The sequence below is a fragment of the Pteronotus mesoamericanus genome, unplaced genomic scaffold (assembly GCF_021234165.1).
Source record: "Pteronotus mesoamericanus isolate MK-2021 breed Mesoamerican mustached bat unplaced genomic scaffold, CSHL_Meso_final contig_32, whole genome shotgun sequence".
Taxonomy (NCBI): domain Eukaryota; kingdom Metazoa; phylum Chordata; class Mammalia; order Chiroptera; family Mormoopidae; genus Pteronotus; species Pteronotus mesoamericanus.
The window spans coordinates 10,330,893-10,355,701 of record NW_026555134.1 but is presented as its reverse complement, the minus strand read 5'-3'; positions in this window follow the sequence as shown (position 1 = coordinate 10,355,701).

Sequence of the window (24,809 nt, the reverse complement as noted above, 5' to 3'; positions counted from 1 at the left end):
TTCAAAATCTTAATGACTTACATTACAAATACTTACATCTGATTAACTTTTCTTGTTGTCAGCCCTGGATTGCATGCTCCAGCGGTATTTCTGGCTGAGAATTAGATGTGTCCTCCACAAGGTGGCAGAGAGTTGTAATGCCTTTGAAAGTTCAGAATTGTCAAAATGTCACTTCTGCCACATCCCGTTGCTAAAGCTAGTTTTATGACAAAGCCCAACATTGATGTAGCACAAAAAAGTCCTCTTCTCTCAGTGGCAAGAGGTTGAATAATTGTTTTAAAAAAATAACAATTTATCACAGTTATTAAACTTTATTTTCCTTACTAAGATGTGAATCAATGAAAAGTAAGGATGATGTATAAATATGCATACTATGTAACTAATTATTTGATGCTAAAATACCTTCTGTTTCTGTTTTTTACAGAAGAATTTAAATATACTAGTTATTATTTTGAAATCGAGCAGAAACATACTACTCCTTGCACTCCCTATAAGTGTCTTTATTAAAATAGTGTACTAATTTTCCTACTATACATATCCTGAAGTAAATGAACACGCAATACATGCAATAATGACATTTATATCTGGCACAACACAAGTCATGTGTTACTCATGATTAAGATATTTGTGAGAACACACAGCACTTTCTTGATGTATAATGTCAAAACCTAAAAAAGTGAATGTATCACTCCTTTGAACAAATTTTAATATAAGTAAATCACCAAAGTGCTGCACTGAAGTATATTTAGCAAATAAGTTGGATTTTACCCACCATAATATTATCAAGCTGCCTGTCAAAGGGGTGTACCCAGGCTTTCCTATTGAAACCTAAGAAAAACAAGTTTTCCTGCAACATGACCACTTCCCACCCTCCATCCTCTCCTCCCAGTGTCAGTAGTGGGGAGTTTGGAATTCTTTTGAATTCTATAAATTTTTAGTCTCTATCCTTCAAATAATATTTACATACAAGGGTCAAACTTAGAACAGTCATCCTGAAGCTTACTGCCAAAGAGGAAGTGTGAATCGCGGCAGAATGTGCTTCTCTGACGAGAGGAATTTAGCTTATCCGTTCTCAGCACCTTTAAAAATCTCACTCAGCACCTGATAGTCATTTCAGAATGTTAACAGATCTCTGGCGCTCTGCAGTGAGCAACTGTATCTGTGCCATTAGCCTTGTACATGTGTCCTAATATTCAGCCATTCTATGGCCATTATGTTATCCATCTGTCAGATCTCATAAAACTGCAGGGATAAGAGTAAAAGATTCAATGCTTCTGAGGAAATTTTATACCAGCTGCTGATGTCAGTTTTGCACCTGTTCACTTTATAACAAGCTCAAATTTATAAGGAGAGGTATGTATGACTACTTTCAAGGCAAAGAGTAGGGCCATTTGTTCCAGTGTTAGGATTGTCTCCTCGGTTCTTTAGGGTTACAGCGCAGTCTCGCTCACTCATCACAGCAGTTTGACCTGCACTTGGATGTGAGCCATAAAATAGTGGCATGAGGAATGAAGTCAATTGCACAAAACTTTAATTCTTAGAGACATGTCCTTCACCTGAAGTCCCTTCTTGTTCATAAATCAAAGTTAAGTCTAAGACCCAAAGGTGATCTAAGATCCAAATAAATTAAGCCTGGATTGTCAGACGTTAAGCCCAGTTTTCTGCTCTTTTTTCCATTTTCCTCATGTATGAAGGAGAGCTTCTGTCTAAAGACAAATGACTTTTGTCTGAAAACAAGTGACAGAATTAAGTACCATGAAATAGAAAAAAAAATTAAGAACAGCTGAATGCCTATTAGAATGGCTAAAATCCAAAGCACTGACAGTACCAAATGTTGACAAAGATTTAGAATAACAGGAACTCTCATGCATTCCGGTGGGAATGCAAAATGATACAGCCACTTTGAAAGACAGTTTGGCAGTTTCTCACAAAACTAAACTCATACCATATGATCCATCAATCTTGTTCCTTGGTTTTTACCTAAATGAGTTGGTAACGTATGTCCACACCAAAAAAATCTGCCCATGAATATTTAAAGCAGCTTCATTTATAATTGCCAAAATGAGGAAGCAACCAAGATGTCTTTTAATAAGTAATGGATAAACTGCCGTACATCTGTACAATGGAATATGATTCAACAATAAAAAGAATTTAGTTATTCAGCCACGAAAAGACATGGAAGAATCTTAAATACATCTTGCTAAGTGAAAGAAGACAATCTGAAAAGACTACATACTGTTTCATTCCAACTATATACCTAATTGGAGAAGGTAAAACTATGGAGACGGGAAAAAAATAAGTGGTTGTCAGGGTTTTGGGAGGACGTAGGGAAGGAGGGATAAATAGGCAGAGCAGGTGGAATTTTTAGGCCAGTGAATTTATTCTGTATAATACTGTAATAGTGAATATGTTCATAACACAACAGAAAGAGTGAACCCTAATGTATAACAATACAGGGAACCCTAATGTAACCTATGAAGTTTAGTTAGTAATAATATAGCAATATTGGTTCATCAGTTATAACAAATAATTATACACTTCTTACGCACTACAGCATTTGGTACACTAACGTTGAGATATTAATAAAAGGGGAAACTCTGGGGAAGAGGTATATGAAAACTGTACTGTGTGCTCAATTTTTCTGTAAACAAAAAATTACTCAAAAATCCATTAATTTAGAAAAAATAAGAAGATAGAGCTGTGCAGAAAATTAATGAATTAACAATATGTGGCATTATGAGTTAAACTTAATTGAACTAATTCTAGATTATATATGATGATAAATTTCATTACACATTACTTTTCATTTCATATCCATCTCAGAAATATTCATTAAAAAGTTTAAAAGTATGGATACTGACACAGTGTTTGCTGCATTTAAAAGCTGTGTATTTTGAAAATAGTTTGTTCTCTAAAGAACCATACATTTTGAAAAGTAAATATTGTTTTTAAAAATAATTTAAATTAAAGATGTCTTTAAGTAGTTATTAATACTGCATACTACCATTTCCTTAGTTAATGGTACCTATTATCTTTTGTCTAGACCACATTCACTTATTGGTTCAGCATACACTGATTACTTACTCTGTGCTAGGCATTGTCCTAGATATTTTAGTAGAACAAGAGATGGAGATAAATGAAGCAAGACCTCTGAGCTCAGGAAACACACAGTCTAATGAGTCAAAGTGGGTTCAATTTTATAATAAACAATGACAAAATATCAGCAGCTGAACACAACAAAGGTTAATTGCCAGTTAATATCCCAGCTAATGTGGATCAATGTGTATGTGGTAGGGTGTAAAAGTTCTTAAGAGGAACAATGCTCCATGCAGTGACTCAGAAATTAGTGCTCTTTCTAGCTAGTGGCTCTGTCATCTTCAACATGTGGTCTTAAAAATTGCAATAAATGGGAAAAAGAAAGATAGAATATGGAAGAATGTGCAAGGGATTTTATAGCCCAGCCTATTAGTTATGTACATTATATGGTCCCAACCTAACTACAAATAAAATCTTACTATTTGGCCAGGAAGAGATAAAATGGGTTGATAAACTATTTCCTCTGTCACATGGACCTATAAGGAAATATTTATAATACAATGTGGTATGTGATATGGCAGAGATATGTGTGAAAATATTTTATTCAGTAGGGGAATTCCCAAAGACTTTAAATTAAAACTCACATAATTCAACTAACTTTTCTCAAAAAATAAATATGTTAGAGAAGGTATGTTTTTGGAAATTGTAACTCTCCCAACTATTTTAGCACCATTTCGCTTGAAACTTCCCATTCATTTTCTCAACCTAGGTCCAATATTTTCAAATTTTCCCTTTTAAAAGAATTAGCAAGATAAGTCATATTGTGTTGACCTTCTAGGCATTTCCAAAGTTTGGGAACATGTTATTCAGCAAATGCAATAATGTCACACCTTCAAATGACCTCCGGATGGTACCATTAAAGGATGAAAAAATATCGGACCTAATAAAATTATGTGATCAAATACAGCCCCGTATCCCCAAATCACCCATAGGCCATAAGAAATTCATATGGTCCTGACTAAATATGGATGGATGGACAGCATACCTACTTGGCAGCCAAACCTGTGCCACCATATCGCACTGGTATTAGCATTCCTCTGCCTGATAGCTTTAAACTGTGTGACATTGATAAATATATTTTAATTTTTTTCAGATTCTCAGTACCTCAAAGTGTGACATTATTAATATTTTAACTATTTAAAATCACGTAATAAATTTTGCATGAAATGTGACCAATTTTAAGAACCAGTCAGGTTCAATAGCCTCATAAGCTACAGATCAACCTGTGACAACTTTTCTATGCTTAACCACTTCCAACTCCTTCCCCATATTATCCACAGAGAATTATAAATGAGAAGTACACATCCCATCATATTATTCCTCTAAGTAAAACTCTTTAATACCACTGGCTTTACTACCTGTAAGACAAAGATCAAACTCTAAAGATTTTAAATACAATTTCATACAGCCAACATTTAACTAGATGGCAAGTATTTGGGAGAAACAAAACTTAAAAACTCTTCACAATCTTTGCAAACCTTACTCTTACATCTATATTTTCTACCACTATCCACCTTTCGCTGCAGCCAAGCTAGCAGCTAGTTACTCCCTGACCATGAAATTTTTTTCCTATCTCTTTGCCTCTGAACATGCTGTCTCAGCCAGAGTTTAATGTGGTAAACAGATATTTTAAGTAGAAAGGGATTTAACACAGGAAATTAAGAGCTTACAAAATGATGGAAGGGCTGGGGAAGGAGACATGGGGTTGCTACTGGACTGTTGAGTTCAAAGACAGACCTGATGCTGTTAAAGCGGCCCAGGTATGCTGATCTGTTTCCTGAAAATACTCTAACTGCCTTTAGATCCACAGGGCAGTCTAGCTGCTACAACTCTCTTGTGCTCTAACCTCTCTGTGGCTTTCTTTGCTAGTTAACATGGCAGCAAGAAAACAGCTTCTATTGCAGAACTGTCCAAACTTCACATGAATATATCTCAAAGGCAGGGCAGCTGGAGCCATTGGTGACCTGTTCTCCTGGCAGCTGGGAGGTCTGAGCAGTGTGCCACCATGGATGCCACGGGCACCTTAATTCTTTTTATCTAGGAGGCAAGAGGACGAAGGCAGGACTCTGAAGAAGATTGTTTTTGTAAAGAAATAGCCATCTCCCATGTTAGTAAGAAGTGGGGTGTTTGGTGAATGTCTTTGGTGGCAGAGTCTCTTCTCTTGTCTGAGTGTTGTGTATGTAAATCTGCAACATCACAGACACAATGCCAGCACAGCCATTTGTCACTTTCTCATCACCTTAACAGTGCATTATATTACCTTATGCTGTCTTTGTGATCCGTTAAGAGGCCTTTAATTACTTAACTTACAGGCAATACAGTCTATTCATAAATGACTTACCAGCAGTTGATACTATGTTCTACCTTCCTCCTTGGCATCAACACATTTTTCTGATCAAATCACTTAATGATGCTCTGTTCTATACTGTCTGCCTATTCCAACTGGGTGCCTTACTCTTACCAGACCATGCTTTTGTTCACGTGCTTCCCTTGGCCTGAAATGGGCTTACCCATGTCATGCCTATTTGGGATTCTATTAATTTCTTGCTGATTTAACATAAAACACTAACATCAATTTTTTATATATATACATATATGTATATATATAAAAAATTAATACTAAGCCACTACAATGAGAGTATTGACACTGTAATAAGTGACATTGTAGATAAGATTTGTCCTGGTACAAGAAAACATAAGATGTCCTAAATATCATACAGTTTGTGGTTTGAAATAAACCGGATTGAGGCTTTCTCAAATATGACTGCAGTCCTAAAAATTTGCAACATATTTCCAAAAACAAGTGGCACAACTGAAACAATCATTTCTAAAACATTAATCATGAGAAATAAATTTTGATCCACCATGATACAGGACAAAATATACTAATTTTCTATTCTCTCTATAGCAGATGTTAATTACAAAATTACAGTTATATCTAAATGGCCCAGAACAGTCAGTGGAGCCTAGGCGACATTTTTGCACTTCACATAGCAGGGTGCTGGAACACCCAGGAAGGGTATATCCCGGTTCTCTAAAGTAGATTTCCTATATAGAAAGACCAGCTCTTTTGCTACAGCTTAATGGCCAAAATGTAATCACTTGGCCATAACTAGTTGCAGGGAAGGATGGAGAATGTCACTTGGCCATAACTAGTTGCAGGGAAGGATGGAGAATGTGTAGACTTTTTCCTGGACTATACTAAGCCACTAAACATCATGGTTGTTATTATTAAGAAAGGAAGGGAGACTAGATATTCATATACTGCTAGCAATCTCTGCAACAGCACATTCACCTTATCTTTTGAGAAACTATTGCTGTTATTACCCTTTATTTCCAAGAATTAGTTTAGGTCTTGGGGCTCCAGTTTCTTCCTGGTTTCTGCTCCATTGCCTTAACCTGATTTTTTGTTTGTTTGTTCCAAAGAAGAGCTTCTGGTGATTCTTTTGGACATCTGCCTTACTTCTGATTTGGCTTCTTCACAAGATGGCCTCTCAGATTGTAGCCTCATCTTGGCTCTGCCACTGAAGCCTCCAGTCAAGCGCTCCTGCTCCCCATTTCTACACCTAGCTCACTTACTTAATGCTTAAGCCTGCACCTACCACTTTGGCTCCCTTCTTTTTTCTTCAGGAGGAGAGATCATCCATTAATCATCTAAGCTTTTGCAATGCAAAGTGGAACCCTAATTTTTCAAGCCTTTTAGAAATTTTACACAAAATAACCTTTCATTTTTCAGAACAATTTCTCAGTGACTACATGAATTTATTCTTTCATCACTGTATCACAAAATATGTATTGAGGACCTACCATGTGCCCGGCATTGAATAGCAGAAGATTCGTTTTCCTCCATATTGCCATAAATTTACGAAACACACTCTCAGGATGCAGTGGCAAGAATGGGTTAGTAGCAGGTAAATTCTTTCCCACCAGCACACTTTGCCACGTGAAACAAGGGATCACTGTGTACTTTCACAGTGCTTCCCAGTCTAATATTTCCATATTTCAAAAAAGTTATAGCACATTTCCTTATTTATCTCCCTAACTCTTTCAACTCCTGGGTTTCAGTTGTTGGCAGGTATACTTTGGCACTTTCAGTGGGTAGTCTTATACACCTTCCAGCAGGAATAGCTTCAAAGAATTAGCCTATTTACTGTTACCGATTGTGCAACCCATCATTTTTGACAGCCATAACACTACTTCCTGGAATTATGAGAACACATTGTACTTAACTGGCAATTGATGGAAGAAATATAAAAACAATCTCCCAAGAAAATAATGTGTGATAAATTTAAAATAATTTTAAGTGTTTTTATATCAAATGCTATCTAAATATATTTCAATAATCTAGAGGATACAGTGGCAGAGAATATTTTTAGAAAGAAAAAGGTAACTTAATATAGGCCTTTGTTTCAATGAGGTCAAATTCTTGGCAAATCACCAAAGGTGTGAATTCTGATAAGTGCTTCCAACCAAATCAGAAGGTAAAGATTGGTATCTGCCGAAAGGGGTTCTTTTTATAATCTAAAAATCTAAAAGGTTAATTTTGAATTTCTTAACCCTGTTCTTTTATCCAAAGTTTAGAAAATAAAATAGAATATCAAAAACGTGCTTTCTCTTAGGACCTTGAAGGCTCCCCTCTTTTCCCCTCCTTTCCTTCATCATCAAATTTACCCTAACAATAATCTATACTTTTTTCACCCATTTTGTTATGACATTAATTTTTGTCACCTTTACAACTTGGTATGTAGTATCACCCAAATATTAGCTAGAGTAGAACAAGCTCTGCTGCAGGAATTAAATTTTTAAACTGTAGTGAATTCTCTCTCTCTCTCTCTCTCTCTCACACACACACACACACACACGCACACACATCCTGTATTTCTTGCCAAATTAACTCCCTTCCAGTGAGTCAGGGACCTAGAATGTTTCCATCTAGAATCTTTATACACAGCCACCACAATCACAATGGGTGGAAAGGTGTGAGCTGGAGCACTATGCAACAGATTTTCATTGCCTCATCCAGAAGTAATATGTGGAAGTCATTTCTGCTCAGAGTTTATTGGTCATAACTAATTACGTGGCTTTGACTCTCTGCAAGATATTTGGTAAGCATAGTGTTCCACAAATTCAGAAATAAAATAATTGAATATTAAAAAGCTTTGGTAATGTTTACCATACCACTGCATTGAAACCAACCTGATTATTTTTAAATATAACAATACTTTCCTAATGTCTTATATTTATTAATTTTATTATCATTGTCTTCCTGCATTTTTTCTGTTTGAAAATTTGGATTCATTCAGAAGTTCTTTCTAACCCTTGGCCAAAGTGGCAGGCTTATTTAAAAAACACCCTCACTCCCTCCCACCCCCCAACACACACGCATACACACACAGAGAAAGTTGCCTTGGCTTCTGTGGCCCGCACCTCATATAATTCATCTAGTTTCTTTTTCTGTCCCCTCAGTTCTAAACCTACTGGTTATCATTTGGTGTCTCTGGTTGCTATGGAGAACTGAAGCCATCTACCCTCATACTCAGGAAGAGTGCTGAAAGCAGAAACCACGCTCTATATTAATGACGATTTGCTAATTTACTGTCTTTATGATCCTTACTTTACTTCCTCTGCAGACTCTTATTCAGGCACATGGTCTGACAGTTTCATTACAAGAACTTTCTGAAAGACCCTTCAGCTTTTCAGTGGAAAGCACCAAGAGTGTGAGTCCAAAGATTCTTTGAGTCCCTCTCCTCAAAATCTTTACTTTGCTTTTTCCATTCATCCTGGACTAGCGTATGTGATTTTTACCCAATCCTAATCAAGATCCTGAATTGAAAGACGTACCTTAAACCAAATTTCTCATTGTCAGTAAACTCTGATCTTATCTTCTTCTGCCTCTAGACCTTCCCAAAGCTCTGAGGTGGCGAGGTCCTTCCTTACACAGTAAGCAATAAACACAGCCTTATTTTACCAAACAGATCATGTTGGTAATATTTGGAGAGCCAGGAAACTATGTATTTCTTATCTTGCTTCTGTCTCTTTGCCTCATTAATGTAGACTGAATCTTTGTTTAAAAGTGATTTCTTTATTTAATAATTTTAATTTCACTTCTAATCCCATCTATTATCTTTTTAACGTTTTTATCATCATCATCATTTTTGGCTCTACACTTTGTAGCCAAGAGTTGGTCTACTCCAGCCTCTACCATTCACAAATCCAGCTCTCAGAACTCAAACTTGAATTTACCTCCCCAGGTAATTGCTTTTCTAAGAGGACAGGACAGACCATTTATTTGCATTAACGATCCCATGTTTCTCCCTGTTACCTGTAGTGGGGTTGAATAGTGCCTCCTAAATACCTCATTCACCTGGAACCTCAGAATGTCGCCTTATTCAGAAATCATTATTTTGCATATAGTTAAAGATTGAAAGGAGATCAAACTAGATTAAAACGGGTCCTAAAATGCAAGACTTTTGTTATTATAAGAATAGAAGAAGACATTCAGAGACACAAAAGAAAAACAAAGAAGATAATGTGAAGACAGAGGCAGAAGTTGGAGTGATACATCTATAAACCATGAAACATCAAGGATTACCAAGAGCCACCTGAAGCTAGGAAGAAACTACTAAGTATTTTTCCCTCAAGCCTTCTGAAGGAGCATGGACCTGCTGACACCTGATTTGGAACTTCTGATCTTCAGAACAGTGAGAGAATAAATGTCTGTTGTTTTAGCCCAACAATTTTGTGGTAAGTTGTCACGACAGCCCTAGAAAACTAATACAGATTTTGACCTAAACTAGAAAAAGTTCCAATCATCTTTTTTTCTCTTCCTCGTCCATTCTCATCCCTAATTTCTTCCATGGCAAAAAATTGCTGCCAAATTGCATACATTTTACTTCTTAGTGGTACCTTCTTCTCAGTTTCTACCTTTTACAACATTCCTCATAGTTCTGTTAGAGTAAATCATAACCTTGCTCTTATGGTATAAGTAAAAATTTCAAAACTTCCCATGATTTTCCTTTCCTTGTGAGTTAAATAAAAATTCTTCGGTTGACATTCAAGATCCTTGAATTTCTCAGCAAGATTCCCCACTATTCTAACCTAAGATTGATTCTTTTTGTTTCCTTTTTATGAGTATTCTATACTCTGCTACAATTTGTGGAAATGTAATATGCCCATTAATTTATATCTGATTCTTCCAATATAAAATATTAGCTAATTTAAAAATGCAATAGCTTATTTACCTTTAAAGGAGTTTATGTTTTGCCTTGTAATATATCTCTATACATGTCTTCCCCTTGCCCTGTTCAACTAGACTATAATTTCTCTCCAAACAATTCTATATTTTTACTTCTTATTTTTCATGCATATAGCAGGTTTGTGAATTAAGCTGGAATTTGTTGAATTAACTTGAATTTGTTAACTGATTTGGAATTGTTAAACTTAAAGACTATGTAAGGTCGAAAACTTGACAGAGGTGGGAGTGAGGGAGGCAGCAGGGTTAGCAAGCCACTGACATCAATCTCATGTAAGGCGTACACACGGAGGACAAAAATACTCTCAACACTTACAATTTTTTTTTCTTAAGTAAGTTAAGGCAACCTCAGTGTTTACTGAGATATCCTCTTAATCTTTGCGAATATGAAGACACTTTTTAAAAGTTAAATGGCGTGACTTTTAACCTCTAGTCTGCATTGTGGAGACTAGAGGACACCCTCTGGATTACATGATTCTGATTCTACAAAAAATATGAGTTATTTTACAATTCTGTAATTATAGATGGCTGATAGCAATGCCGAATAATTTTATACATGCAAATTCTGTCTGTCCGGGAGACATTCAATTGACAATTGTCCACCATCATGGAAATATGAAGTTTACCTCCATTTGCAAATCATTTCAATATTCCTGATTTAATAAATATGTCTATTCTTTCGATTTGTTTGAACCAGTTATATCTGCCTGGTTTCCTTATTGATTATGAGTTTAATGAACAACATGTATTCGTGTTTAGGTCTCTATGAGACTCATGATTTTACCCTTGTTAGAAAATTAACTTTTAACTGAAACAAATACCTGTTTTCATTCTTTCTGGTGTTATTATAAATTCTGGCTACCATACTGTTAGTAAACATCAGAAAAACTGGAAATAACAAGAAAAGAGTCACTGAAATCACAAGAAAACAGCAAAGCCTGACATATAATGACCGCTTGAAAAATTTGGGGAAATTTAGGGTGGAGAAGAGTAATCTAAAAGTGAAATGACCCTTGTTCTTAAAAAACCTAAAGGACTACCATGTGGAAAAGTGACTGGTCAGGTTTTATGAGTTTCAAGAGGATAAATCTAAAAAATTGGGTGAGTGCACAGAGGTCAGCTTGGATTCAGTGTAAATTCAAACTTGCCAGCAATTAGAACAATACAGAAATGGTTTTGCAGGTTTGAGATATTGGAATTTCTTTTTCTTCAGGGTGTTCAAGCAGAGTTTGGACAGATTCTCATAAGGATTCTTTTACTGTTGATTAAGTTATTGGCTATAAAACTGGACAAGGTGCCTGTGGAGGGTTTCAACCCAGAGTTACTGTTTTCGTAATTCAATTCAATTCCAGTTGTATATATGCATTGGAGCTCCTGAAACACTAGCACCATCCCAACTATGCTCTTCCAAAGTTGCTGTAAGTCTTTTAGTAGCCAGAAGTTAAGATGAGGCTTTTCCTATTGTCTGGGAGTTTTGGCATAAGGACCCTAGATGGGGGGGATTTAAGATAGTCACTTGTAGAGAATGGAGTGCTTGTCAGCTTGCCAGGGACATAGAAATCTATCTCTGCACCCAGCTGAGAGCTCATGAAGCTACAGAAACTCAGGCCTTCTCTTCAGACCCAGTACCAAAGTTCTTGGGAGTTTGTGATCTCTGGGGCTTTGGGGGTGCGGGGTTGGTTGCGACAGGGGTGATTGATTCTTTCCTGGGAGAGTCGAAGTCCAGGATTGGAGTTACTTGAAAATCAGAGCAAAGATTGTGGCTGTCAGGGGAGGGGTCAATCCTTAAAGAATTTGGTGGGCAAAAAAAGTGTAATATTTCCCAATGCCAGAGGCAATAGCCTGGAAGGTAGCCAGGTATGAGTCATTGGGAAGGAACGTTACAACAGGGGCTGCTCCTCTGTGAATACAGTTGGGGCAAGAGTTGAGTGGCAATTGTAAGGAAAATGTGAGCCAGAAAATTCACTGCTTGAGTGAGGAAACAGCCGAATGCTTGAAAAGGGAGGCAGAGAGGGGAAAGGAGACTTCCCACATCCAATAGGAGAGAAACGTTATTTGGGCACATGCCATGACAGAAGGCCCATATTCCAGATTACAAGAGCACTAGTCCCTTAAGGGTATGTGCTTTCCCTCTCATTCCTCCCCCTCTTTCCTCATCCTGGAGAGCCATCTGCTACAAGGTGAGCAGAGGCAGTAATGCGGAAGCAAGTTGGGGAAAGAGTGGGGCACATATTTACCCCCATGCTAAGCTGCAGAATTCATGGGCTGGGTCTAAGCTGGTTCAGGGAGAGGCTTGGAGAAACTGAAATTATGACATGAGATTGGAGCAACATTATAAGGACTAAAAATGATATCGTACTAATATTTAAATGACTCTGCCTGAAATATTATGCAGAAGCAAGAGAGAGGAGTCTAAAAGGTCTCTAGAGCTAAAGTGGGAGACAAAAGTTGTTTTCAGCTCGCACCCCAACAAGGGCTGCTAATTTCATTAACCTGTTTTCAGTTGTCACAGCCAACTTCCCTTTGCAAATATAAGTTACTCATTCCTGGTCACTCTTCACAGTTTGAATAGATCTGGTGATAAAATGACCTATTTCATAATTTGAGTTTTTTAATCATTTAGCTAACACAGAACTCATAGTTTTAAATTGTTAAAGAAATTTTTTTTCATGGTCTAGTTTTCCCTCTTTTCTGCCTTTGTCTTCTCAAATATAAAGTGTCATAAATTTTGGAGATTGGTTACTTGAGTACATCAGTTCATCTCATGTGTTGGTGCTTGGCTAGAGGATTTTTTTCTCCTTGACCGCATCTTTCACCAGTGACACTCCACTCTCTCTCTGCTTCCAGCCTGGAACACAAATAAGGAGTTGGGAAGAAAAAATTAATATCATAAACAGGCTATTTTAAAAAATAAATTGAAGGTGGAGGAAGACATGTTTAATATAATACTGGAACCACACAGTGTAAGAGGTGTTCTAGTCAGAGGTTAAGTTTTCCGTTTAGAATCTCGTTTTCTTTGAAATAATCCATCTAGAGGCTTGATGACTTGGAAACCCTCAGTTCTAATTCTTTCCCCTCCCTCTCCTCCCCCTCCACCAGGCTGGGAGGCTGGGGTCATGGATTAGGGGAAGAGGTGGCTGAAGGCCAGGAGGGCTGCTGCTCGTGAAGGAACTGGAAGACTTAGGGAATACATGGGAAGAGAGATGAAAAGAGAGGGTTCAAGGGAGTCCTTGTTATTAGTTGCACCCCCTAGAACCAAGGCTCCAAGCCTGGAAACTGAACAGAAACAGTGTAGAAAGAAACTGGCACCGTCAAAAAGTCTCGGCCTCTTTTGGACTTTGCATGGGTCCCATCTGTCCTATCTGAACCTTCTCTGATTCGGTCTCCACACTACAACTGGCACATCTTAAAAAACATTCAAATTAAGCCATTCTTCCTACTTCTTCTCAAAAGCTAGTTTAGGTATGAAAATACTGTTTACCTTTAGAAAGGTAACCCCTTTCTCAGGAACCAATAATACTGCATATATTTGTCCCAGTACTCTCAACAAGCCATGCTTTCTTCTTGCCTCTGGGCCCTAACAGTATTTTTTTTTTTTTTTTCTGATTGGGTTTTTGCTTATCCCACCTCCCTCCCGCCCCATATTTCTTTATCTACCATAAATTATTGATATTTCTGTTTAGAGGCACCTCCGCTTGGAATACTACCTCTGCCCCCAATCTCAATTAAGTTTCCTTTCTGTGTTCTACGGTTGCGGGCTTCTTTTCTCTAACAGAATGTGATACATTATGCTAAAGTGTCCGAGTCTTCCACCTGCCCTCAGGCTCTGTAAGAGTGAGATAAGCTAGTAAGAAGCTAGGACAATCCCTTGGCAACTGGAATGGGGAAACTGAGACAGCTGCACAAACTGAGCAATTTACAGCCAGGTACAGAAGGTCACCCGCGTGGAAAGTCCCAGATGCCTAGCAATGGGCAAACTGGTGCCTGCCCTTGCCCCCAGGGTGACCTCCCCTGCCCTGGCATATCACTCTGGGCCAGCACAGTGCAGACCTGCTCTGGGCCAGTGTCCTCTTCAGGAACAGGGCAGGGAGCTTTATACCACTGGTTGGTCCTTGGTTCTGTAGGGGAGAAACAAACTTTCTTCTACCCTCAAGGTTCTTCTGGCTGCTCTAATAATCAAATAGATATAAGACGAATTAGCAAGAAAAAAGTAACCAAATATAATACATACATATGGATGGGAACCCCATATTCGTGGGAGTCAGAGACGCTACGTACAGAAGAAGTTCAGAGGTAGAAAGGAAACATGGGTATGTAAAATATTCTGAGCTAAGGAGGAAGGAAAGTGACTTGGGGCTTCAAAGGTTCATTACAAGATGATAAGAATAACAAAAGCTTAGTAAAGAGATGTTTGTCCTGCTCTATAGCTAGATCAGAAGAGGTTATCTCTGATAATTGCTTATTATGGGCAAGACCAATAATTCAAGTTCTCACAGGTAGTTAAGGGAGAGGCATAAGTTTCTCTTGGTCCTGCGGCTATAGTTGCCTTTAGCTCAAAACAATCTGTCATACCACAGAGGTGTATCTTGGGGTGACCCATTCTGAACTCCCACAGAAATTATCACATGCCTGTCACTTACTAGATACTCCCAGTATTATCAGTGAATGATTGAATATTAAGGTTTACTAAAAGACACAATATTTGTAAATTGGGTTTCTGGACCCATTTTTAGCAGGCAGAGGGGTTCTCCTGACAGCAACAAACAATTCTTGGAAGCAAGAAAGGTGACAGAGAAATCAACTCAATTTTGACACTCTTTACCTGGACATAAAATCATATTCCACAAGCTAAGGACTCAATCCTTCAAGACTGCGCCCCACTTTTCTCCCTTCCCCACACCCTTCAGATGCCAGTCACAATACCAGGCTATTAACAGTGCTTCTTACTTACCAGATTGTTAAGGACCCTATCCTTGAACTTCAGACTTTAATTTAAAGTCCAGATTCTGACTGAGTGGCTATAAATCAGAGGTTCTCGCAACCCCCTTCTTGGATTCGATGAATTTGCTAGAGTGGCTCCCAGAACTCATAGAAGCATTTTACTTACTAGATTATTGATTTTTTGCAAAAGGCTATATAACTCAGGAACAGCCAGAAGAAAGATGCACGGGGCTAAGTATGTAGGCAATGCTTCCATGCCCTATCAACATGTGACACTCTCCCTGCATCTCCGTTTGTTCACACTCAGAAAACTCTTCAAACCTTCTCCTTTTGGGTTTTTATGGAGTCTTCATTACATAGGCATGATTGATAAAAATCATTGGCCATTGGTCACTGATTCAACCTCCAGCCCATCTTCCTTCCCAGGAGATCAAGGGGTGGGACTGTTCATCCTTGTAATTATCAGTTGGGTTTCCTGGTAACTATCCCTCATCCTTAGGTGCTCCCCAAAACTCATCTCATTAGCATAATGGAAGACACATTTGTTTCTCTCAATACTTCAGAAATTCCAAGAGTTCTTGGTAGCTGTGAGATAGGAACTGTGGGTAGAGACAAATATCATAAATCATAAATCACAATTTGATTGTTAAAACTAGAATTATGATTTGTGGTTCTTGTCTTTTGAAACAGAATCAGTGTCAGTTTTCCAACAGTTTTTAAAAAAATTCTAAAGTTTGACCTCAGTATTTATTTGATCAGATACAAGGAACTTCATCTGTGTCCCTGCAATTGCTTATACTTCTTTTACAAACATCTACATTTTATTTTAAAATTTTAGTTGTGAACCTGTTCCATCACTAGACTTCAACACATAAGAATTATCATGTTTTCTTCACCCTGGTACTGGGCTATTCACATAGTAGGCATTCAATAAGTGCTTGCAAATGTTTAGGGAACCTCTTACATGAAATATTTCTTTCAGAAAAGTGATCCCTCTAGTGGTTAACTGATATCAGAACATGTTTTTATTTTGATAAAAACTCTGAAGTTACGAACCAGCTCAGCAAAAAATGTAAAGTGAGAATTAAATTTTGGCCTGTCTATCTTATTATATGATAGTAGCAATATCTTATCCTTTGTACACTTCTTTATAAATAAGAAATAAAAATGTAAAAATAATTTATTAATATACTTTAAAGTATTTTTTGATCTCTTAATATATACCTAATGAGCAATAATAATTCTTTATTTAATATTTAAAATGAAAAATTAAAATTTGTGGGTAAATTAATACATGTTTCAAAATAAAAAAAGCTTACCATCAAAATTTTAAATAATATTATTGTTTTTCATACATTATTGTGCCCCTGGCAACAGGGAGCATGACAGCTCAATGACATACATTTCCTATTTGGAATCTATTAGGTTTTGGATGCATTTATAAGATTTGGTCTGTTAACATTTGACTTAATGTCATGAGTTTAAAAAAAACAACATTTTAAGTCGTTTCCTGTTCATGTGAGCGGAGCCTACCAATCGCTGAAAAACTGTTATTTCATCAAAAACATTCCTGGCAATATTTGCATTGTCTACCTGGGGATAAAGGAGGTGACAAAACAAGAGAGACTCCTATTCAAATACGTGTTACTTTCAAGATATGCTATTTGGGTAGTTTCATGATATTATAATAATAATTTACATATCTAATACAACATGACTATAAATTAATATGGTAATTTTGTTTTTAATTAACATCTATCCAAAACTACTTTGTTATACACAAAAGTGTTCTTTAGATATGTCATGTATACTAATAGGGCTGAGAGTTTGCTCAAAACATACTTTTTAAAGCATATTATATTTGTATTAAAATATATATTTGGATATTAGCTCACATGTATATGCATTTATTTATTTAGCAAAAATTTAATGAACATCTACAATGTGCCTGACTTTGTGAGACAACTCCTATCTCAAGAATCTGGGGTTTAGGTTGGGTAAAAAAACACATATGCACTGGAGGTGTTGCTCAGTGGATTGAGTGCCAGCCTGTGAACCAAAGGGTCCCTGGTTTGATTCCCAGTCAGGGCACATGCGTGGGTTGCAGGCCAGGTCCCCAGTTAGGGGCACGTGAGAGGCAACCACACATTAATGTTTCTCTCCCTCTCTTTCTCCCTTCCCTCCCCTCTCTCTAAAAATAAATAAATAAAATCTTTAAAAAATATATAAATAGATAATCGTAACATAATGTGGTAATCAAAGTGATGAAGATGTTCACAAGCTCTTATGGGATCCCAAAGGAAAGTTATCTAACTCATAATGAGAATTTATAGACATGACCCAGGGAGGAAAAGGGGAGGAGAAAATTAGTACAAGAATGAGGGCAAGAAAGAACTGGATGTGTAGGAGAAAATACTTGCAGATTGATATTGCTGGAACCTAATGCCAAAGCAGCTGTGTTGAAAGATAAAGAAAGAGATAGACAAACTGATCGTGAAGATGATATCATATTATTTTGTAGTGATGGGGAACAGTTGAAGAATTTCAAGAAGGAATGACACGGTCAAATTTGGAAAGAAGTGTGAATTTGAGCAAGATAAGACCAGAAACAGTAAAACCAATTAAGAGGCAGCTAAAATAACTCAGGCAAAGATAATGAAGGCCTTAAATAGAACAATTATAATAGGACTAGAAGGGAGAGGTGAATTGAAGAAATACTTAAAAAATCAAATTGACAGTGCCAGAGCTGTGAAGGAGAAGGAGGAATTGAGGATAATTACTTAGATTCGAGCTTGGGTGATAAACCAGCTACAATACATTATTTTACAAGACAGAAAACCTGTTTCAAACTGGTTTAAAAATAAGTGAGATTAGTAAAAAGTTAAAATTAAAAAGTGAACTTAACTAGATCAACAAGCTCAATAACAAAAATTGACATTTTTATTTACTAGGAACACACAATTAGAAAAAGAATTAAAAAGATATATTCCAATAATTCCATATATAGTAGCATTTTAAAACAAGAAAGCATTAGTGGGAAATTTTACAAAATCTGTGTAAATCCTGTAGAATGAAAGCTACAAAACATAAATAGATGGAGAGACAGCATACTTACATCAAATATATCCATTGTACATTGCAATTCCTCTTTATGATTCTTTTTGTGTTAAGATGAAAATAAATATCAAATAAGTGGCAGAGCTACATGTAAGCCAGATGAGGCTGCCTCCACAGCCTATGTACTTAATAATGATTGAAGTATATTTAGAGGAAAACAAACATCGTGGTTTATTAGCCATAGAAACTCAGCTTATTTGTATTGTTGAAAATGGCAAAATGAGAAGCATATGACTTTAAACAGTTTTTAAAAATTTGATGTCTAATTTTCAAGAACAATTCTAAAAAAAGGTAGACAGTCATATTTTAAATTTATGCATAAATGATGGGTGCTCTCCTTTCTATATGTCTAGTAGTCACCATAGTAGCAGATTCAGGGTCTCCTCTATGAGCCTCCTGGTGTTATGAATGTGAATAAGAACACATTAGAGTCATAGAAAGGCAAAGAACAAATCCACAGCAGAACATCATGAAATATTTTAATTGTAGGGTTTTTAATTTACATTTAAACATAGGAAATATTAATATTTATTATATTATTATGTAATGATAAAGAAATATTTCCTTTTGTATCTAGAAAATATTCATATTAATATAATACAATTTGCATATGAATAGAAGAATAGACAGAGCCATCAATCACTATCCTTTCACAGCACTCTGTGGAGTTCAAACTATATAGTCTTGCCATTGCAGAATGACCAGCACAGCCCAAAGCCCAAATTGGCCATTGTTATTTTGTAACTCATTTATATAAAAGTCAATGACCAAAGGCAACATAAAAATCCTAAATTGTTAATCATCTGAAGAATAATTTGGATAATAGATTTTTCTAAACAAATGGATATTTTGATTATAAGATCTATGTTTTCCTCCCTAAGGAGCTTTCTCCTTTTCTTTCTTAGATTCTATGTTTTTCCTTCCCTTCTGAGTAAGTTTTTTTTTGTTGTTGTTTCTTTGCTTTATGCATTTTAAAATCGTTTTTACCATCTACTCTATGGGGCCTCCAGTCAGAAATGTCTTTAAGACTCAAGTAGAATATCTTTAAGAAATAATGTCTACTTGACGGTATATCCAGCTCTGGAAGGTATCTGGACTAAAGTTGGTTTCCCCTAAAGCAAAAAAATTCTTTAACAAACAATTCTTTCCCCACAAGAAAGAATAGGAAAAAAAAAAAAATTTCTGGCAGAGAGTAAAAGAATTAGATATTAAACCTGAAAATATTCCAAATGCAAAGAATCTTGAAATCAACTAAACTTTCATTTTTCAAGTTATGGAAACTGAGAATGAGAAAAGTTGACTGCTAAAGACATATATCTATTTGAGGTAGAACTTAGAATTTCTGATTGTGAGCTATTACCATTTGTACCACGATATTCTTAAATAAATTAACACCCTGGGCCAACGATTAATACATTTTAAAACATTTTAAAAACTTTTAAAATTAAATTAATAATGTAGATTCACTTCTAGTTTCAGAAATGTGTGCTGCCTTTCTCTTATAAAACTTTGTGCCTGATCAGATTAGGGAATGGCATTTAAATGGAGCAGTGGTTGAAAACTCCATACCATGTCAGCAGCAAATGCATTTCAGCATATGAAATGTATCATATATGCTACTACAGGACAAAAGAAATATCATTATAAGCTGCATTTTCATATCACAATACATAGAATCAATTTTTATGAGCTTGGAGTCATTAGAGTACTAGTTATATTTTATCTGAGATCATTAAAGCAGTTTATTATTCCTATGCTATCAATTAATTAAATTTCTTAGAATAAAATCTCAGTATTTATCCTATTTTTAAAGTAATGAAATGGTGCCAGATAAGAAAGAAAATATAACGGGGCATGTTTGGTTCATTTCATGGCAGTTTCTTCATTTTTTTAAGATAGTAATTCGGAGCTGTAGTCTAAGATTTCATAGTAAAGTTAATTGCAAAAAGCACGTGAGTTGCAAAATGAACTGTCAGTTCATTAGTTTACTTTGCATGTGAATATTCATAAAACAGAAACACTTTATGTCCCATTTTAGCTTAGTGGCTCTTAAAATTTCTTCTACCCAGGCAGCCGTAGTTGGCAATTATTATATCAAAACCACATGCTTTCACACACATACATATTTTAAACTGTAACATATAAATTTTAGAATTTAAAAGAAAAAAAGACTTGCATTTGACATCATATTTTCAAAATATGAAGAAGATGCTTTCATGGAAGTCATTTTCCAAAATGATGACATCTTGGATAGGATATAAGAGATTGACTATTAAATAGACAAAGACTTATGAACCATATGCTACGTAAGATTTCTCTATCAAAAAAAATTAACTCTATTTAAACCATTCAGGCAATACGAGTATGGGCTGTTTGCCAGGCCTTTGAAATAACCTTGTAATATTGGAATAAATGTTGTTGAAGTATTTTTGAAAAGAGAGATTCTGCATTTCTTCCATTTTAGAAGGTGCCTATCTGGTCTTTTCAGCTCATCAGATTAAAAAGAAGTTATATAAATAATTGTCACTTAGGTGTGAATTTAGAGATTAGTACAGCTTGACTGCTGTTCTTCATAATTTAGTGCTTCCTTTTACAAGATCCCCAACTTTGAGTGAGAGCCAAGCAAGAAAATGAACTCCACATGGCTCCAGTCACCCTAATTATGTCAGAAGTAGCTGTTCTTCCTTCTATTTTCTTCGATGAAGATTTATCATGGATGTATCTGCATTTGGCTACTTCACATTTTGTTAATGTCATTCAACATCTATTAAAAGATGTGTTAAACAGGGAACTCCACACATACAGAGGGAGTTACTACAGTCAGGATGGGGGTGGAGGGCAGGGATGGCGAACAGATAATAAAAAAAAGAAAGCAAAATTTCTGCCATCAAAGAGTACATATCAGCAAAACTAAAGACTATAGCCATTAATGTTGTCAATGAGGTTTAGGATTTGTCCTGGAAAATTTTGAGAAGGATGAGAGCCTGATATTAATAGTTAGTGACAGGGAGAGAGGGGGGGAGAGAGAGAGAGAGAGAGAGAGAGGTAAAGTCTTTTTTATCTAATCAAAAATTATTTAGTGTTATTTTCATTTTCAGACACCACTGATTATAAAATTCCTCCCTATGATTATTTGACATAACAACAACCTTTTGGAAAGAAAAAAAAATAGTTGCTAAATTTCTCTTGACATGGAATGAAAGACGTTGGAAATGTTAAATACACAGGCAAAGATTTTTTCATAATTCAGAAAATGCAATGACACAATTGATTACATATACTTCATGTTTAAGAGAAGCAGGACATTATGCCAAAGGCTGTACACACATTGTCTCATTTAATTGCCACAGATTTCTGAGGTAGGTTCTATTATTATGAATATTAGGAAAAAGAAGATATACAGTTGTTATATGGAAAATAATACAATAAAATAAATAATACAAGAGTGAACTCTCTGTTCCATGTTCTCACAGCTGTAAGCCTACTTTTGCCCCACCCTGTATGTTTCCTCAACTGGTAAGAGACTAACATGTTACCATTTATTTCTGACTTCAGTGGTTGGATCATAACTGGGAGTCAACGCTGACTCCAAATACTGGTTGAACACTATCTGAAGAAGAGCAATGGTCAAGGGCATGGAATGTAGAGATAGACCCCTTGAGTTTAAAACACAGCTCTGCTGCTTCCCCCTTGTATGGTTTTATGCAATTTGCTTAGCCTCTCAATATCTCATTTTCTCCTCTGTAAAATCTATTGAATATAACTATCTCATGGTTTTTTTTTTTTTTTGCAAAAATGAAGGAATGAATAGGCATAAAGTCCATAAAATAGTTACCATGATTATTTGTTAAGTGCTGTGAAAAAGATAAAAACTAAAGTCAAATAAAATGAGTTCTATATTGAGTTATGTATCATTGTGGAAGGAGCATAAGAAAAGAAGTGAAGGCAGCAAGTATGAGTCCATAAATTGAAGTGTGTCAGGAAACTAGAAGACACTTGGAGTGTGAAACCTGGGTAGGTAAGGAAGAATAGATCATGCCTATAGGAGTGTAAATTATATTCTACAGGCAAGGGTGGGGAAGCTAAAACTTTTAGAGCAGGGCACGGGATTGCGATCAGATTTCTGTGTTAAATACATCCAATTGGCTATCTAAGGACAGTTTGAGGAACACAGAGTAGAGTAGGCAGAGAGCAGCCAGAAGGCCTTTGTGTAAGGAAGAGATAATACAAGAAGACAGGGGTTATAGTTGAAGTGGAAACAAATGCAAATCAAGATTTATTGGATGTGCAAAATAAGGGGGGACTCCTCGAGGGCAGCGACCATGTATTTTTACTCACCTTGCAACTCCTTGGACACAACAGCATGTATTAATGTTCCCCATAGGTTGCAATTTAGGTCAAGTCCTTGGTAAATCTCTAAATTAGTGGTAACAGGAACTCTTGTCTCCTACTTCTTTCTCCTTCAACAAAAGGATAATAAGTCATCTCACTGACTATTTTTTTTCCTACTGTTGTCCTTCAGAAACTTATTTGAATACATATTCTGTGTTTTCTTCATCATAGGTTGTCAGAACCAGCAACATAATAATGGTGATTTTTATGGCAAGGTTTTATTGCTAAAAATAAGGGCAAACAGATCCTTTTTCCTCTATATAGTTTCAGAAGATTCATTTTTCATTCCTATAGCCACTGAATAGGGTATTCAATCTAAGACACAGTGACATTTTCATTGACTGAATGCCTAGTTCCTGTATGCTTGGGGCACCGTCCTTTTGATGTCAGATGAAATCAGAATGATTTACTATTAGTTGTTGTCAATAGAATTTTAAGTTACATATTTATGACTAGAATTCTGTGGAGTTATAAACACCAAACACTTAATGTGTTTTAAAAGTTTGTTTTAAAAAAGTGTGTTTTAAAAGCTTGAGATGTATTTCTTGAGTCACTGTACACTTAGCGCTGTGTTAGATGATATGGGGAAAAGAAAACATAATGGTTAAAATTGCCCACTCTGGAGCCAACTACCTACATTCAAATTCTGGCTTTAATACTTACAAATGGTGCGGCCTTAAGGGTGTTACAAAACTTTTCTGGGGTTCATTTTCTCATCTTTAAAATGAAGATTGTATTAATATATACTCATAGAGTTGTAGTTAATTAACTTAACAATAGTTTAGTAGCAGGAGAGGCTCTGCTATTGTACAATACTTTTTTTGTGAATATCTCAATTAAAAAGTTAGTAATATGACACAGCTCCACAGATATAAAATGAAAGCAAGGAGTCTGCTAGAGTTCACAGGATAGGTGACAGCTGATTCATATACCTGACTAAATAGATTCTGAGGAATGGGAAATTTTTCTCCCCAAGGAGGGTTTAGAATGCTTGCTGGTGTATACTGCGACGATAATCTTTGAACAAAAATCTAGAGGGGCAGGAAAAAAGATATTAGAAAGTGCTTTGTAGTCTTATTGTAGTGTTTTTGTTTGTTTGGTTTTGTTTTTTCACGAATGCATACTATAATTGTTACTGGCATTTGGGGTTCTTGGGTTCCACAAGCTAGGAATCATGAACCAGAAAATTTCCAGACAAATTTTATTAAGCTTATACTTGAGCACAGGGGAGGCAGTAGAAAGGGAAGGAAGGCTTGCAGAACTGACTCCACCACCCCAGAGACTTTGTTGGGCTGCTTCTATAAACTAAAAACAAGGCAGGCTGCAGTGACAAGGTGGGCTTGTGAAAAAAAGGCTTGAGATCAGTTCAGGGAGTGGAACTTCCCACCTGAGGGTGGGGCTGTTTCCTCCTTCTGTTGGGTTGCTTAGCAACTATCTCCCCACTTGCTATGCAAAGGCCAAGATGTGGGTGGGATTGCTCACTACTGACACCCAGCAAGGCCCTGCAGTGGTCAAACCTTGATCAACTGCTCATGCGGAATAGTGGTTTTGACATCTGCAAGGAGGTAAGCAGTTAGAAGGGAGGTAGAATAACTACATTTTTTTGTAGGGAGTGGAGGGGTGATCAGCTCATCTGGTGTTCCTTCTGGCCATCTGGCATTCCTTCCCCCCGGGGCCCAAATCCCTATGCTGTCTTGCAATCATTTGCTTCAATTAATATGAATGATAGTAGCTATAATATTTAGCTGTTTCACATTTCTCTATTTAGTTGTATGTGTGTTTAAAATGCCATTCGTGAAAAAAAAGGAAGTAAAGAGTTTTTTACACTTACCGTCCAGCAGGACATAAAAGACACCACGAGAGTCTTTTCATAGAATTTCCATTGATGTCTTTTGCTCGCCTGAGGGCTTAACAAGCCACTAGCTAGTTCATTTAGCAGTCTGTGCTTTGAGTAACTCCAACCAATCTTAAAATTTTTGTAAAATTATCAATGAAGATGCAAACAAACCCA